Consider the following 15409-nt stretch of genomic DNA (forward strand, 5'->3'; position numbering starts at 1 on the left):
AAGTTCGATTAAAGAGGGAGAATTAAGGGAAGATTCACAAAAGACTGGAAGAGCAGAGAGAGAGAGCTATCACCAGATCCTCACACATTGACAGGAGTCACTCTCTGCTTTTCTCTACAAGTTAACCTTATTCCCTCTTGGACTGGCCTCATTCTACGTGGCAGGAAGCATGGCTTCCAAGAGCCCCAAAGGTCATCTCTCACAGCTTTGCCTCCAGAGAACTACTGGGACTTGCTCTCACTTGTCCCAAAGTCAAAGACCCTAAGGAAGGGCTCTTATTCACCCAACATGGTCCAATAACCAAGGCCTAGAGTGAGCTATTGTGACTGGGCACCTTAGGTCGGGTATCCTTCTTGGGCTAATAAACTGGGATCAGGATTTGGAGGAGAATGAAGCATGTATATGAACCACATGTTTAGTGGGGGGAAAAGAACTCTCCTCAGAAGAAGGGGGATGCAAAATGATGTATAGTCACCAGATTCTTGTGTTTCTTTCCATACAAGCTATGCCCACAAATTGTCCTCTCTTACCGTGGGCAACCTTCCCCAATGGGATATTACTCAAAGTCATCCGACTTCCTCGTCCCACTCCACGTCCAGAACCTATGGGATGGAAAATCTTTTTTTCCTCTGATAGTTTTTTAGTTTTTCTTGTGTATTCTCGATGTTCTGCAGATCTAAACATGGATAGATGAGGATTTGTTATTTATTCTACTCAGTGTTCAGAGGGCACTTTCTGTCTGAGGATTCTGGTGAATTCCTCCCTATTATCTCTTCAGTCTTTTCCACCATTTACTCCTTTTTTGGAACCTTTTCTTGGTTTGAGCTTCTCAAACTCTTCCATGTCTAGTAATTGCCTTTTCATATTTTCCATTTTTCTTTTTTTTTCCCTCTCTCTCGTGCTGAGTTCTGGGTGAATTCCTCAGCTCCATCTTCCAAAGCACTAATTGTTTGTTCAACTCCGCTTGGTCTAGAGCTTCCCCCATCTGTTATTTTTATTTCAAGTATGGGATTTTTTTTTCATGTCCGTTGTTTCTAATAGTTCCTCTTCTATATCCACTAACTCTCTTTTGCTTCTTCCTTCATCTTTTGAGGATTCTAAACACGCCCACTTTATAATCATTTCCACCTTGCTCTACTGTTTTCATCCAGAGGGAGTTCATCTCCTGTCAAATGCTTTTGTTGGCAATCTTTCTTCACTTTAGTTTTCCCTGTTTCTTTTGTGCTATCCATGGAGATGTTTATCTTCTTTTGAAATGTGTCTGAATCTTTCTATTTTCCTGTTTTGTATGTCTCTCTTTCCCTGGAGAGGCAGTGTGGAGTCCTGGGTAAGAGCTCAGGTTCTGGAGGTGGCCTGCATGCCTGTCTTGGCTCTGTGATTCAGGGGCTGTGTGACCTCACGCAAGGGTTTCTTCACCTCTCTGAGCCCTCATTTCCCCAGTTGAGAGGATTGAGTGAGCCGGTGCACATAAAGCTCTTAAACGATGCCTAGAACATAGTGAGTGCTTAATACATGTGAGATGTTGTTTCCACATGTTTGGAGAAAATAAGTGAGTTTGGGTGTGGATAGAAGCAGTGCTCAAAGCATTAACTCTGAGGACCGTTTGGTAGCAAGTACAAGTCCAGGGTTCCTGAGTGTGTTTGTTCCTCTTGCTCAAGTCTTCTCATGGCTCCTCATGCTCCTGTCCTCTTTGGGTATGTGATTCCTGTAGTCACCAACCACTTCCAACACATGTCATGTACAATGCTGGTGGGAAGTAGGGTTACTGTTATAAATGCTACCATTTAGATGGGTGAAAAGGAGGTGACACACAGTGGTCACTGGTCCAGCATTTAAACCACAACCAGCTGGACAGGGATGGTGAGGTCAGAGTTGTGGTTGGTGAATATCACTGTGTGTTGGCAAAGAGTGAGTTCCTTGGTCACCAGGCTGACTCTTCATGTTTTGCCTATTGATAGTATCTCCCTTGCCCACATCTGCAAGACCCTTCATAAGCAGAGCAGTGGAGAGGATTCTCCGCCTCATAGCTATCCTGCCTCACAAATCACTTCCTGCTGTCCAGTTACCTGAGAAATACCTCATCATGGAGTTGTGAAATGATAGAAATTTCTGGGGAATTTGGTGGAAAAAAACTGATTCTAAATCACATCCCACATCTACTGTCTTTCTGTGTCTTTTCTGTGTCTGGGAAGTGCTTGGGAATCTGTATTTTTAACAATCATCCCAGGTGGTTCTTATCATCATGAAAATTTGAAAAAAAAAGAAAGAAGATTTGAAAAATAATTACCTTAGTGGTTGAACAATCACACACCTGAGTTTGGCAGACTTGGGCTTTATAGCACTGCAACCCTGAAACACTTGCTTCTTCTGGGCCTACACTACATGTCTCTCACAGCACCCTCCCAACGGCTATGAGAAATCATCGACGTATTCTCTCATCCTCGTATTCTTTTTTTTTTTTTTTAAGTTTTATTTATTTATTTATGATAGACACAGAGAGAGGGAGAGAGAGGCAGGGACACAGGCAGAGGGAGAAGCAGGCTCCATGCCGGGAGCCTGATATGGGACTCGATCCCAGGACCCCAGGACCACGCCCCAGGCCAAAGGCAGGTGCCAAACTGCCGAGCCACCCAGGGATCCCTCATCCTCGTATTCTAGTACTGAGTCTCCCAAAGTGTAAGTCTGAATGACACATGATCTGAGTCCTACGAGCCACTGGAAAATAATCTAACTGACTGGCTTGATAACATAAAAACAGGAATGTGGGGCATCTGGGTGGCTCAGTGGTTAAGCTTCTGCCTCTGGCTCAGGGCGTGATGGTCCTGGGATCGAGTCCCACGTCGGGCTCCCTGCATGGAGCCTGCTTCTCCCTCCGCCTGTGTCTCTGCCTCTCTCTGTGTGTCTCTCATGAATAAATAAATAAAATCTTAAAAAGAAAATTCCACACCCCAGTTCAGGTTCCAGTTTCTGTATTTCTTGTAGTGGTAAGTGACAGGAACACAACTCAAGCTAATTTCTGCAAAAGAGACATTTATTGGAAGCGTCACCCAGCCAGAAGATCAGGCATGCAGCCTACCAATCCTGCAGAGACTTCTCCCTGCCCCTCTGCCTTGCTTTTCTCTGTGTGTCAGTGTCATTCTCTCCGACAGGCTTTGTGCTGATGGCAGAAACATGCCCCTGGCAGCTGCTGTGACTCACCTCTTTCCGCACCAATACCGAAGGATAGGGTTTGTATTCTCTAATCCTAAAATTTTTAATTACAAAGAAAGGCTCTGAATGGCTTAAACTGGTTGGGGATCCGACTTGATTTTGGACTACCTGTTTATAAGGGAGGAGAAGATGCATTTCCCAGAAGAGTCTTTTCTGGGTATACAGAACAATAGATGTGCTCTGCCCAGAAAATCAAACAAATGCAAATTAAAATGGCATTAAATCCCACCGGAATGGGATCCCTGGGTGGCGCAGCGGTTTGGCGCCTGCCTTTGGCCCAGGGCGCGATCCTGGAGACCCGGGATCGAATCCCACGTCGGGCTCCCGGTGCATGGAGCCTGCTTCTCCCTCTGCCTGTGTCTCTGCCTCTCTCTCTCTCTCTCTGTGACTATCATTAATAAAAAATAAAAAATAAAAAAAAAAATCCCACCGGAATGAAATGAAATGAAGATACCCAATACAGTTTTATTGCTGGGCTAACAAATCACTAAAAAACTTAGTGACTTAGAATAACCCAATGTATTCACTTATATTTCTATAGTCAGAAGTCCAACATATCTTCTTGGCTAAGATCATGGTGTCACCAGGGTCGTGTTCCTTCTGGAGGGTCTAGGGGAGAATACTTTCCTTGCCTCTTCCAGCTTCCAGACCTCTCCCACATTCCTTGGCTCATGGCCTCTTCCTTCTTCAAAATCAGCAACCTAGGGCTGAGTCATTCTCACTCAGCTGTCTTTCTGGTTCTCTTCTGCCTCCTTCTTTCACTTCTAAGGATACTTGTGATTATATTGGACCCATCTGGGTAATCCAGGGTAATCGCCCCATCTCAAGATCATCTGGGAAGCAACAATGCTCCTTTGTTATATAAGGTGACCTACTCAGGTTCCAGAGATTAAAGGGGACATCTTGGCACGAGGGGTGGGACAGTGTATTTTTCTACGTACCACAGCTGCTAAGAGTGTAGTGAGTAGATCCTCTCAAATTCTTCTGGTAAAGGTGTACATTTGCACAAAATTTCTGAAAAGAAAGTTGGTAGTTTGATAAAATATGCCTTAAAACGTTCATATTGGTTCTTTCAATGATTCTAATAATCTGTCCCAAAGAAATAATGCTAAATATGTGTGTGGGTGGAATTTATACACAAAAATGTTCATTACCACTCTACTTATACCACCAAAAAACTGGAAACAACCCTAATGTCCAGTGGCGGTAAGGCTAAGTAAACCATATGACATCCATATAAGGAAACATTTTGTTGACAGTAAAAAGTTTGTTTCTGAGAAGCTTTTAATGAAATGAAAATATTTGTGTGCCCTGATGTTAAGTAAAAAGAGGAGGACGTTTGTACTTTCTGCTCAATTTTGCTGTGAACCTAAATCTGCTCAAAAATAAATAAATAAATAAATAAATAAAGTGGGGCGCCTGGCTGGCTCACTTGGTGGAGTATGCGACTCTTGATCTTGCAGTTGTGAATTTGAGCCCCATGTTGGGTGTAGAGATTACTTAAAAATAAAATCTTTAAAAATAAACAAATAAAATAGGCTCCTTAAAAAAAACAAAGTCTATTACTTAAAAACAAAAACCAGGAGACTCAATTTCTAGAAAAATGATCATGCAATCCCCATGTTCAACACCAAGTTTTACAAAATCTGGATCATTGTGTAATGCCTGTCAGAGCCTTTTTGTGCATTTTTTGCTTTCAGTGTTTGGAACTTTGTTTTGCCTTCTAGTATACACATTAAAATGAGAATAAAAAAGAGAAGATCATAGATATAATATGATTTAAGATATATATATATATGTATGTATTTTAAAAACCTAGAAAAGAGAAAGTTAATGATAATCGTTACCCTGTGGGTGGTGGGATTACGTGCAGGTGAATTTTCCCTATGTATCTAGCTTTGATTTCTTTCTAAATTGCTCCTTACATGCAGAGAATCAAGTTGATCATCATCCTTCATGCATGGCCACTTCTATTTATTTATTTGGTCTGTTTGCTGGTTATTTTGATAATGGAAAAAGTACCCCCACACCTAGCATTCAAAATGAAAGCACCCCAAAGCATACCCAGAACCTGAATCCCATATTTCTTTCTTTTTTTTTTTTGCTCTCCTTTTTATATAGTTTTATTGTATCTATTGTGTGATTGCCAATACCCTTCCAAAGCCCTTTTCTTTCATTTTCTTCCTAAGAGTCTTAAGAGGAGGGAAGCATGTTTATTCTTAAAAAGAATTGTACATTCGAACAGGAAAGGTGGATAGAATAGTAACTGACAAAATGCCCTTTTAACTATTTATTCTTCAAAGCATCCATAATCATTCCAGTTTTACCCTTAGTTCAGGAGTGATAGTTCAACGCCTGGGTTTGTGGTGATCAAATCCCACTCATGGTGAAGGCAAGTGTTTGAGGAATGTGGGACCTGAGCCTTTCTTATGGGGACACCCACTTTTGCTGGTCTCATTCTCTAGACTGTGTTAAGATGGTGTCAGGCCATTTCTGCCTCATGAAACACAGGTGACCCACCTGGAATCCAGATGGATAAATTCAAGGACAATAGCCCAAACTTCTTCAGGTCAAATTAATTATAACCCCCGCCCCACCCCACCTCGTCGCCCTGCTTGACATCCATGCTCAAGAATTTCCCTTAAAAAAAAAAAAAGAATTTCCCTTTTAGATCCCTGGGTGGCGCAGCAGTTTGGCGCGTGCCTTTGGCCCAGGGCGCGATCCTGGAGACCCGGGAACGAATCCCACATCGGGCTCCTGGTGCATGGAGCCTGCTTCTCCCTCTGCCTATGTCTCTGCCTCTCTCTCTCTCTCTGTGACTATCATAAATAAATAAAAATTAAAAAAAAAAGAATTTCCCTTTTATCTCTTAAACACTTAGTAAAAATTTCACCTGGAGACTTCTCATGAGCATCAGCTATATGTCTTTAGACCAATAGGTCTTAACCTAGGCATGAAGAAAACAAAAGATGGGAATCACTTGGGAAGCTTTTAAAAAATACAAATGCCTGGAACCAACCCCATTCTAAGAGTTTCTGTAGGGATGATACAAGAATTTGTTTTTGTTTTTTTTTAAGATTTTATTTATTTATTCATTCATGAGAGACACACACAGAGAGGCAGAGACACAGGCAGAGGGAGAAGCAGGCTCCCTGCGGGAAGCCCGATGTGGAACTCGATCCCAGGACCCTGGGATCACGCCCCTGAGCCAAAGGCAGATACTCAACCACTGAGCCACCCAGGTGCCCTTGATGCAAGAATTTTAAAGTACTTCCCCAAAGGCCAGCTACGTACTCTTGGTTAAGAACCATAGTGTCAAACAAGGCTCATGCCTGTCTTTGTCTTTGCCAAACTCTTCAAGGCAAGTCCAGCTCCCCAGCTACCTGGCTTTTAGCCCTGTGTCTCAGGAAACAGATGTCCATCTTTTGTTTTCCTCATGCCTCCCTGAAAATTGACATTCACCTTCTGACTATCAGGAAAAGAGCCAACCGTCCTTGAGAGATGCTGGTGTTGGCTGTTTTGCATACTTTGGCCACAGTAGTTTCCTGCAGACATTTTAGATCTCTTTCTTTCTTCTGGCCAATCTCTGCCTATTGCTCTGTCTCTTTTTATCTCTCTATCCCTTCCCATCTCGCATTTCAGATTACCCTGCAGGTCAGCTTTGTTCTTTTCCCCATAGAACAGGCACCTGCAGACTTCCATCCTCCACTTCTGAGACCTAAGAGGCAAAAGGATTTCTCTCTCTAGGATTAGTTTGAAAGATGCTGCAGAAAGACTTTATTTGAGAGGCAATTCAAGTAATGGCTTAGAGCAAGGGCTCCAGAGCCAGAGTTCCAATCCTGGCTGTGTGTAGACAAGCAAATTATTTAAACTCTTTGTGTCTCTGTTTCCCCAACTGTAAAATGATGATAATTATATCTACTCCACTGAGCTTTGGGGAAACTCAGTGAGCTAATGACACACTCAGAACAACTCCTAGTACGTGGTAACTATTGTATAGGTAGGTGACCATGCCCTCCCTCCGTGGACGGCCCAAGAATGTTGTTGTTATTGTTTTTTAAAGATTTATTTATTTATTCATGAGAGACATAGACTGAGAGAGAGAGGCAGAGACACAGGCAGAGGGAGAAGCAGGCTCCATACAGGGAGTACAATGGGGGGACTCAATCCTGGGACCCTGGGATCACGACCTGAGCTGACAGCAGACACTCAACCACTGAGCCACCCAGGGGTCCCCTCAAGAATATTTAATTTGCTTTATGAACTCAACTCTCTGAAAGTAGAAGAGACATGATGAGCTCTGTTGCTGGACCTAATTCTACATGTATCAATATTGGTTTACAATGTAGAAGTGATATCAGGGAGCCCTTTATGGTACAAAAGGGACTTGGGCCAGTAGGACATATTTCGCCATGTTCACTTCACTTAAGGAAAGCAGATTTTGGCCAGTTGGGAAATTTGCATGAGTCAGAAAGTTCAAAGGAGAATGTGGTTAAACAAGGACGTAAATCTCCAGAAATAAAATTCTCATTATACTATCACAGATTAATCAAGGAAGCATGCTTGGCCAGTCTCTCCTCCCCCTCCTTCGTATGTTTCATCCCCTTCCAAGTACTTTCCATATGACATCCCAAATTTGCCTTGGCCTTTCTTCTCATCCCCACATCACCCACCCGCTCTTGCTCAGGCTACCTTTATTTTGCAGTGGAGCTGTAGCTTCAGCTCCCCAACTGGCCTCTTCCTGCCAGCTCTGCACCTTCCACAGTTTCAACGTGTTCTTTACCCTCTACACTGCAGCCAGAGTGATTGTTTTGAAATACAAATCTGATCGTATTCTTGCCATCCCTATCCCACTTCCACACCCTAAAACCACTCAATGGCTTCCTGGAGCTTTCAGGATAAAGAAAAACAGCTTTAACAGCCTACTGGGCTCTGCAGAGTTGGGCCATCACCTGTCTTTCCAGCTCTACCAGGTCCACCTGCCCTGTCTCATTTTTTCCATTCACTGTTGTGGGCCTTTCTTTGGGCCCACGTGATCCTCAAGTCTCCCTGTGCCACAGGACCTTTGAATGTGCTAGTTTCTTCCTGGAACACTCCTCCTCTTGCCTTTAAAAAAATAATAAACTTTATTTTTCAGAGCAGTTTTAGGTTTACAGTAAAATTGAGAGTACAGAGATTTATCATATATCCTGTCTTTCCCTACCACACACACACACATACACACACACACAAGCAGCCTCCTCTACCATCAAAATCCCACACCAAATTCCTACACCAAAATTCCACACCAAATGTACAATGGATTGTACACTTTTTACACTACACTTCATGAATCAATATTGACACATTACCATCAACCAAAGTCTATTGCTTACATTAAGGCTCAGTCTTGGTGTTGTACATTCTACGGATTTGCATAAATGTATAATTATAAATATCCACCCTTATGGTATCATACAGAATAGTTTAACTGCCTTAAAAATTCTCTGTGTCCTACCTATTCAACTCTCCTTCTGCCAGACCCTTAGCAACCACTGATTTTTTTCTTCTTCTTCCATAGTTTTTGTGCTGAATAGTATTCCATTGTCTGGACATATCACAGTTTATGTATCTACTCACCTACTGCAGGACATCTTGGTCGCTTCCAAGTTTTAGCAATTATGAATAAAGCTGCTATAAACATTTGTGTGTGTGTGTGTGTGTGTGTGTGTGTGTGTGGACAAAGTCTCCAACTCATTTGGGCAAATTATAAGGAGTGTAACTGTTGGATCCTATGGTAAGAGTATGTTTAGTTTTATAAGAAACTGCCAAATTATCTTCTCAAATAGTGGTGCCATTTGCGTTCCAACTAGCAAGGGGAGCTCCTGCTGTTCTGTACCCTCGTCAGCATTTGACATTGTCAGTGCTTTGGATTTTGGCCATTCTAATGGGTGTATAGTGGTATCAAATTGTTTTCATTTGCGATTTCCTAATGACTGTGATGTTGAGCATCTTTTTATATGCCATTCACCATCTGTATATTTTCTTTGATGAGGTATCTATTCAGATCTTTTGCTCATTTTTTAAAAAAATTATTTATTTATTCATGATAGACATAGAGAGAGAGAGAGAGGCAGAGACACAAGCAGAGGAAGAAACAGGCTCCACGCAGGGAGCCCGACGCAGGACTGGATCCTGGGACTCCAGGATCGCACCCTGGGCCAAAGGCAGGTGTCAAACTGCTGAGCCACCCAGATGCCAAACTGCTGAGCCACCCAGATGCCTTTTGCTCATTTTTTAAAGAGGTTTTATTTATTTGTTTGCTTGTTTGTTTGTTTGTTTGTTTGTTTATGAGAGAGAGAGCATGGGGAGGAGCAGAAGGAGAGGGACAGACTCTGTGCTGAGCATGGAGCCCAATGTGGGGCTCAATCTTAACAACCCTGAGACCAGGACCTGAGCTGAAATCAAGAGTCGGTTGCTCAACCAACTGAACCAACAAGGCATTCCTCTTTTGCTCATTTTTTAATTGAATTGTTTTCTTCTTTCTTTTTGACCTCAGTAAACATTTCCTCTTCATCTTTTAGATACTAATTCAGTGATCCCTTTTTGCATCTTAGACTAGATTTAAAAAAAAACAAAACTCATAAATTCTTAGAGTGCTTTGTACCTCTTCTTCACAGTTATCAGAGTTGCAATTTTACACTATTTGCTTGAATATTTGAATACCGTCTGTTTCCCTGAATCTGTAAGAGCAGGGACCACATCTGGCTGTTCTCTGGTAAATCAGTAGTGCCTAGTACCCTGCCTGACATGTGAGGGGGTGACAGGAGCATTTGCGGAGTGAGGAGTAAACTAATAACCTCGCTGAGAAAGAAAGTAGAGTGGAGGACGAGGGGTCATTTAAAGAAACCACTGCTAATACAGGGTGAGTCCAGAATTTCAAAGAGCATGTCTAACAGTGGGAGGAGGCAGACGGCCAAAAACAAATGCCAAAAAGCACAAACCTGTGAGGCTGGTGTCAAGAATACTAATGTGTAAAATGAGCTGAGCCTTCAACAAATGCCTAAGACCACAGAAAGCCTGATTTAGAAAATGATTTGGAGCAAGAAAAATAACAAGGAAGAACCAGGCCCCACACTTAGTGGAAGGGGCATAATTTTTTTAACACATAATGTTTTTCTCAAGAATAGTAATTCTTGGGGCATCTGGGTGGCTCAGTGGTTGAGCGTCTGCCTTTGGCTCAGGTTGTGATCCCGGGGTCCTGGGATCGAGTCCCACATCGGGCTCCCCTGCGAGGAGCCTGCTTCTCCCTCTGCCTGTGTGTCTCTCATGAATAAATAAATAAAATCTTAAAAAAAAATAAAAAGAGTAGTAATTCTCAAACTAGAAGTGTAAAGGCAGATTCCAGAAGAAGAATATCAAGCCTAAGATCAGAGAAGAGGTGTGGAAAAAAAAAAAAAAAAAAAAAAAAGAGAAGAGGTGTGGGAGCATCTGGCGAAATTACACAAGCTTCAGCTTCAGAGGAATCTCATCAGAACTTGGAGATAAGATTACAGAGCCACTGTCCATGAATTCTGAGAAATTTGGGAAAGAAGCCAATAGCCAGGGAAACACAAGATGTTTCTTAGTTTTCAAAAAGGGAAAGAATGTGCATTTGGGTTAAGTTTAAGTACCTCTGACTTCCAGACGTGACATTGATTCATGGCACAAACGTGAACCACAAGTGTGATGGGATAGTAGAGAGCGGAATTTCCCATCTTCCTACCTTGATAAGCTACCGTTTCAAGGACAGCAGCCAGCAAGGCGGAGGCAGCAGATCACCTCGGAGGACGCCCTTGTTCCTACAACGATGTCACGAGTGAATGGTTCCTTCAGTCATACAGCTGTAGGCAGCGGGGTGCCGTCACCCCGACAACACGATGTAACTGAACGTTCCCGCTGGCCTACAGCTTGACAAACGCCGTTCTCCGTAGTTTTGGCCTGCCTCGCTGGTTGCTGGAAGCAACTGGACAGATTTGCACAGATACAAGGAGCCCGGGCCGAGAAGGGTCAGGACCCACCTCTCGGCCTTGAGGCTAAATACTGTTGGATGTTCTCGGGCTGAACCAGCCAAGAGCCCCCCACCTCCCAGAGGGCACCTAACGGCGCCCAAGGGGAGATGTCAAATGTCCCTTGATTATTTGCCAGCATAGTGTGTGGCTGAGGCTGATGCACCCTCCGCAGCCGAGGACCCGGAGGAAGAGCCCCGCGTGGCTCGGTCCTGTGTGAGCACGATGCGAGGAAGCTCGGGGCGCCAGAGAGCAGGGCTGGAGCGCGGCCTGGGTGGGGTGCGGCAGGTGCGGCCTGCGGTTCGCAGCTCCGGGGGCGGCGGGGAGCCTGGTCCCCCAGCTCTGCGCTCGCTGCACAGCGCACACGGGCAGCAGGGGATAGCGGTTTTCATTGAGTTGGTGTCCTGGGCTGAACAGTATTTCTCCCCCCCACCCCCTGCCCCCCAAATTCAGGTTTATCTGAAACCTCATAACATGAACTTATTTGGAAACAAGGTCAGGGTAGATATAATGAAGATGAGATCATTCTGGATTAGGGTAGGCCCTAAATCTAATACAACTGGTATTCTTATAAGATGAGAGAAGGACCCACAGAGACACCCAGGGAAGAAGGCCACGTGACCATGGAGGCAGAAATCATAGTGAAACACGACAAGCCAGGGAACACCAAGGATTGCTAAGAAACACCAGAGACTGGAAGAGAAGCATGGAACAGATCTTCCCTCAGAGCCCCCAGGAGGAACCAACCCTGCCAACACCTTGATTTCAGGCTTCTGGCCTTTTTTTTTTTTCTTTTTTTTTTTCTTCTCGTCTTTCAGCTGTGAGAGAATCCACTTTTATTGCTTTAAGCCATCAAGCTTGTGGTACATTATTGTGGCTGTCCTAGAAACAAATTGATTTGGGCATGTAGGGATTCGAGATATGAATCTGGAAAGTAAGAAATGATTTGAATCTTATTTGAATTCCAGTCTGGTAAAACAAGTTATGCCAGTTCCAGATTATTAAGCTGTTGTCTTATCTGTTCTGATAAATCAAGAAAATGCTAAAATGACAACGTCTTAGAATATTTTTGTGGATAAACCAGAGAAATGTGGGTTAGATGATAGCCACAAGTATGAGAGTTTATTAGCTAGCTGAGCACTCTTTTGGACCGATTGATGTCGACCCACTGAAGATGGCACGCCTCTCGGTCCTTTATAGTGACTTGGATAAGACTTGGAATGTGTTCTTATTAAATATATAAGTAATATAGAGTTGGTAGGGATAAGATGAGAGATGGCAGATCCCACATCCAAATCAGTCAAGATATCTAGAATGAAATTTTATGGGGAAAAGATGTAAAGTTAGGGTTCAAAAAGTTATCGTGCAAAAGTGAACTGCAGGAGATCTGTATTGAGAACAACTCATATGGGAAAATTTCTAGACATTTACAGTTGATCCCAGCTTAAAAGGAGACAGCGATATGCCTTGGTTACTCAAAAAGGCAATACAATTTTAGACCACATTGATACAGATTCACTAATAACAATTAACTCTGTAATCAAGTTCCTTACCAATGGTTAAAATAATTTTCATATAAGTTATCAAAGTGTTTACTGGGGAAACCAGACAATTCATGGTTAACTTTGAGACATAAGAATGACGAGGTACATGTACTGGTGAGGGAAGGGTTCCCAAGGAAAATGCCCAGAATACAGGAAATACAAAATGAGCAGCCTTGAGATTCCCAACTGTTCCTTCCCAATGAAGCCCTTCTAGACTGAGCAGTCAGAGACCCTGGAGCCGACCAGGCAGGAGCTGCAGGCATGGCACTGTGCTGACCACAGGGTAGACTAGCAGATGAGCAACAAGACACGAGCAGAGGCACTGTCTGACCAGCCCAGACCTCACCAGCACTCTCCAGTCAACTAGATCAACTGATACTTTGCAAATCCAACACAACATCTGAAAGACTACTTTCTAACTTTTATTTAGAAAGAATATTAGACTTTCAAAAAAGTTGCAAAAGCATTCCTATACACCCTCCACCCAGCTTCCCCAAATGTTAACATCGTACACAACCATAGTACAATGATCAAAACCAGGATGTTAACATTGATATCCTTAGCTAATTTACAGATGCTATTCAAATTGAGTCAATTGGCTCACTCTTCTCCCTTTTCTGGTCCAGAACCCAGTCCAGGCTCTCACATGGCAGTTACTTGTCATGTCTTCTTAGTCTCCTTCAATCTGGGATAGTTTGTCAGTCTTCTGAAAGATTTTTCCAGAGTAAAGTTAACAAACTAGAAAATGTCTAGAATGGTGAGGGTCTGGAAAAGCAAGAACCCCAAGCAACTGTTGCCAAAACTGGAGCTGTCAGCCTCGAGTGGAGAAGTGTTAAGGGGGCACATTACTTGTCTTCAAAAGCCTGAAGGACCCTCACGCAGAAGATGGAGTATTCAATATTGCCCCAGGGGGTGGAAATAGGACCAAGAGGTGGAATTCCTATTAGGAAGATTTTAGCTTGCTACTAGCCAGAATATTCTGTCAGTTAGAACTAACTAATCATACATGGGGCCTTGGCAGAACTAGGCAGGATCCAGGCAGAAGATAAGCCTGGGTGATGAGAAGCCAGAGAAAGGGAAGGGGGTTAGAGCAGGAACAGCCATGGGGCCGCTGGCAGGGTCCTCCTGCTTTAAGGACATCCGACTCAGCGGGGAGAGGAGAGCACACAAAGGTTTGATTGCCAGGTCTAGTTGAGTAGGTTAGCAAGACAACAGCAGGAACAGAGCGCACTTCCTCTAACAGGTTTGCTGCCCAAGTCCACTATTAACAGGCAGTAGGAGGATTTGCCCATAGCCCTCCCAGTAGACTGTCTGTCCAGCCTGCTCACTCTTGCAAGCTCTCTAACTCTCATGAGGAGGAGGGTGTCCCCAGAGGGGCAGAAATTATATTCTTAGGTCTGGGAATTTGGAGTCGGTGCAGAAACACAGGGGCCCCTCCTAGGGGGTATTGGGGCATGCTGGGGCCAGAAAGGTACCAGATCTGTGGCATAGACTCTAGTCTGGACAGTTCCTATGGCTTCCTGGCCTGAGGTCCTTCAAAGGATGTTAATCATATGTATTTGAAATGCATATCATTACTGAAAAACAAAGCCAACCAAGTGGTAACAAGGAAAAGCAATTAGTTAATGTGTAAGTTAAGATCTCACATGTCTGTTTTTCAAAACCAATCAATAGCCAAGATTTTTCTGCCAGGTTAGCTAAGCAAACATTTAGTCCACCAACATCCTCGTGAGAAAGTAGCTCATGAGAAAGTAGCTAATGACTGCATCACAATGCAGCACTGTCAATCCTGTGTTCTTGTCCATCTACCTGGCCGCAGATCGATGGTAGGCCTATCTTGCCATTCATCCATCCATCATCTGTCCTTCCAGCCATCCATCTACACCTCCATCCATCAAGCCAATATTTGTTTAACTTCTACTATGTGCCAGTCCTATGTGGGACAATGGAGGTATAACAATGAAAAGAAAAATCTTTCCCAGTCTCAAAGTGCTAGACGTTGAGTGGGACCTAGAGGGGGATGGAGGTAACAAAACAATGAAACCATCTCTGGATGAAACATAGACTTAACTAAGAAAGTTTGGATTTCCATTTATAACTCCCCAGTTGAGCAATTTCTACAGATGATTCAAAGTCATCTGTAAGGAGGGAGGAAAAGTTATTCGAATTGCCATAGGCAGGTTCAGATTTTATGTGACTCATGAGAAATTCGTGGGATTGGAATCAGAGTCAACGGAATTCAATTTAATGAATGTGCACTGAGAGGAAAGGGATCAATACCCAATACTTCAATACTACTTTCTCAGACCCAAGATTATGAGAGCCTCTCTGACAAGCTGACCTGAGGACCACTGGTGGGAAAGGCCCCCCAGAGCTGCCACCAGGAGGGGAGACAACTGTGAAAAGGTGACTTGATCGTCACCTTCCAACCCAGATGTGCTAGCAGGATGACCTGTGTGTAGAGGCCCATCTGTGGAGTTTTCTGGATTGTGACATGGAGAGCATGGGAGTGTTCTCCCTTGAAGAACCACCAGGGTCTGTGCAGAGATCCGAACTGATGATAGCATTACATCTGTGAGGGTGGGGAGCAGGGAGGACTGTCTGTGGTCCATGGTCAGTGCTCATGCC

The 15409-nt window shown here is 43.6% G+C and overlaps 1 long non-coding RNA gene across 1 annotated transcript in view; it reads right to left on the bottom strand.

The window, feature by feature from the left end:
* Positions 1 to 3252: 3252 nt before the first annotated feature.
* LOC112640697 (uncharacterized) overlaps positions 3253 to 15409 on the bottom strand; it is a 32919-nt gene continuing 20762 nt past the window's right edge. Inside the window, exons 3-4 of the long non-coding RNA XR_003124153.3 lie at positions 4152 to 4224; positions 3253 to 4043 (exon numbers count right to left, since the gene is read on the bottom strand). This is a non-coding gene — a long non-coding RNA (uncharacterized LOC112640697). The remainder of the gene's footprint in view (positions 4044 to 4151; positions 4225 to 15409) is intronic.

This window comes from Canis lupus, chromosome 6 (genome assembly GCF_003254725.2).
Source record: "Canis lupus dingo isolate Sandy chromosome 6, ASM325472v2, whole genome shotgun sequence".
In the NCBI taxonomy this organism is placed as follows: domain Eukaryota; kingdom Metazoa; phylum Chordata; class Mammalia; order Carnivora; family Canidae; genus Canis; species Canis lupus.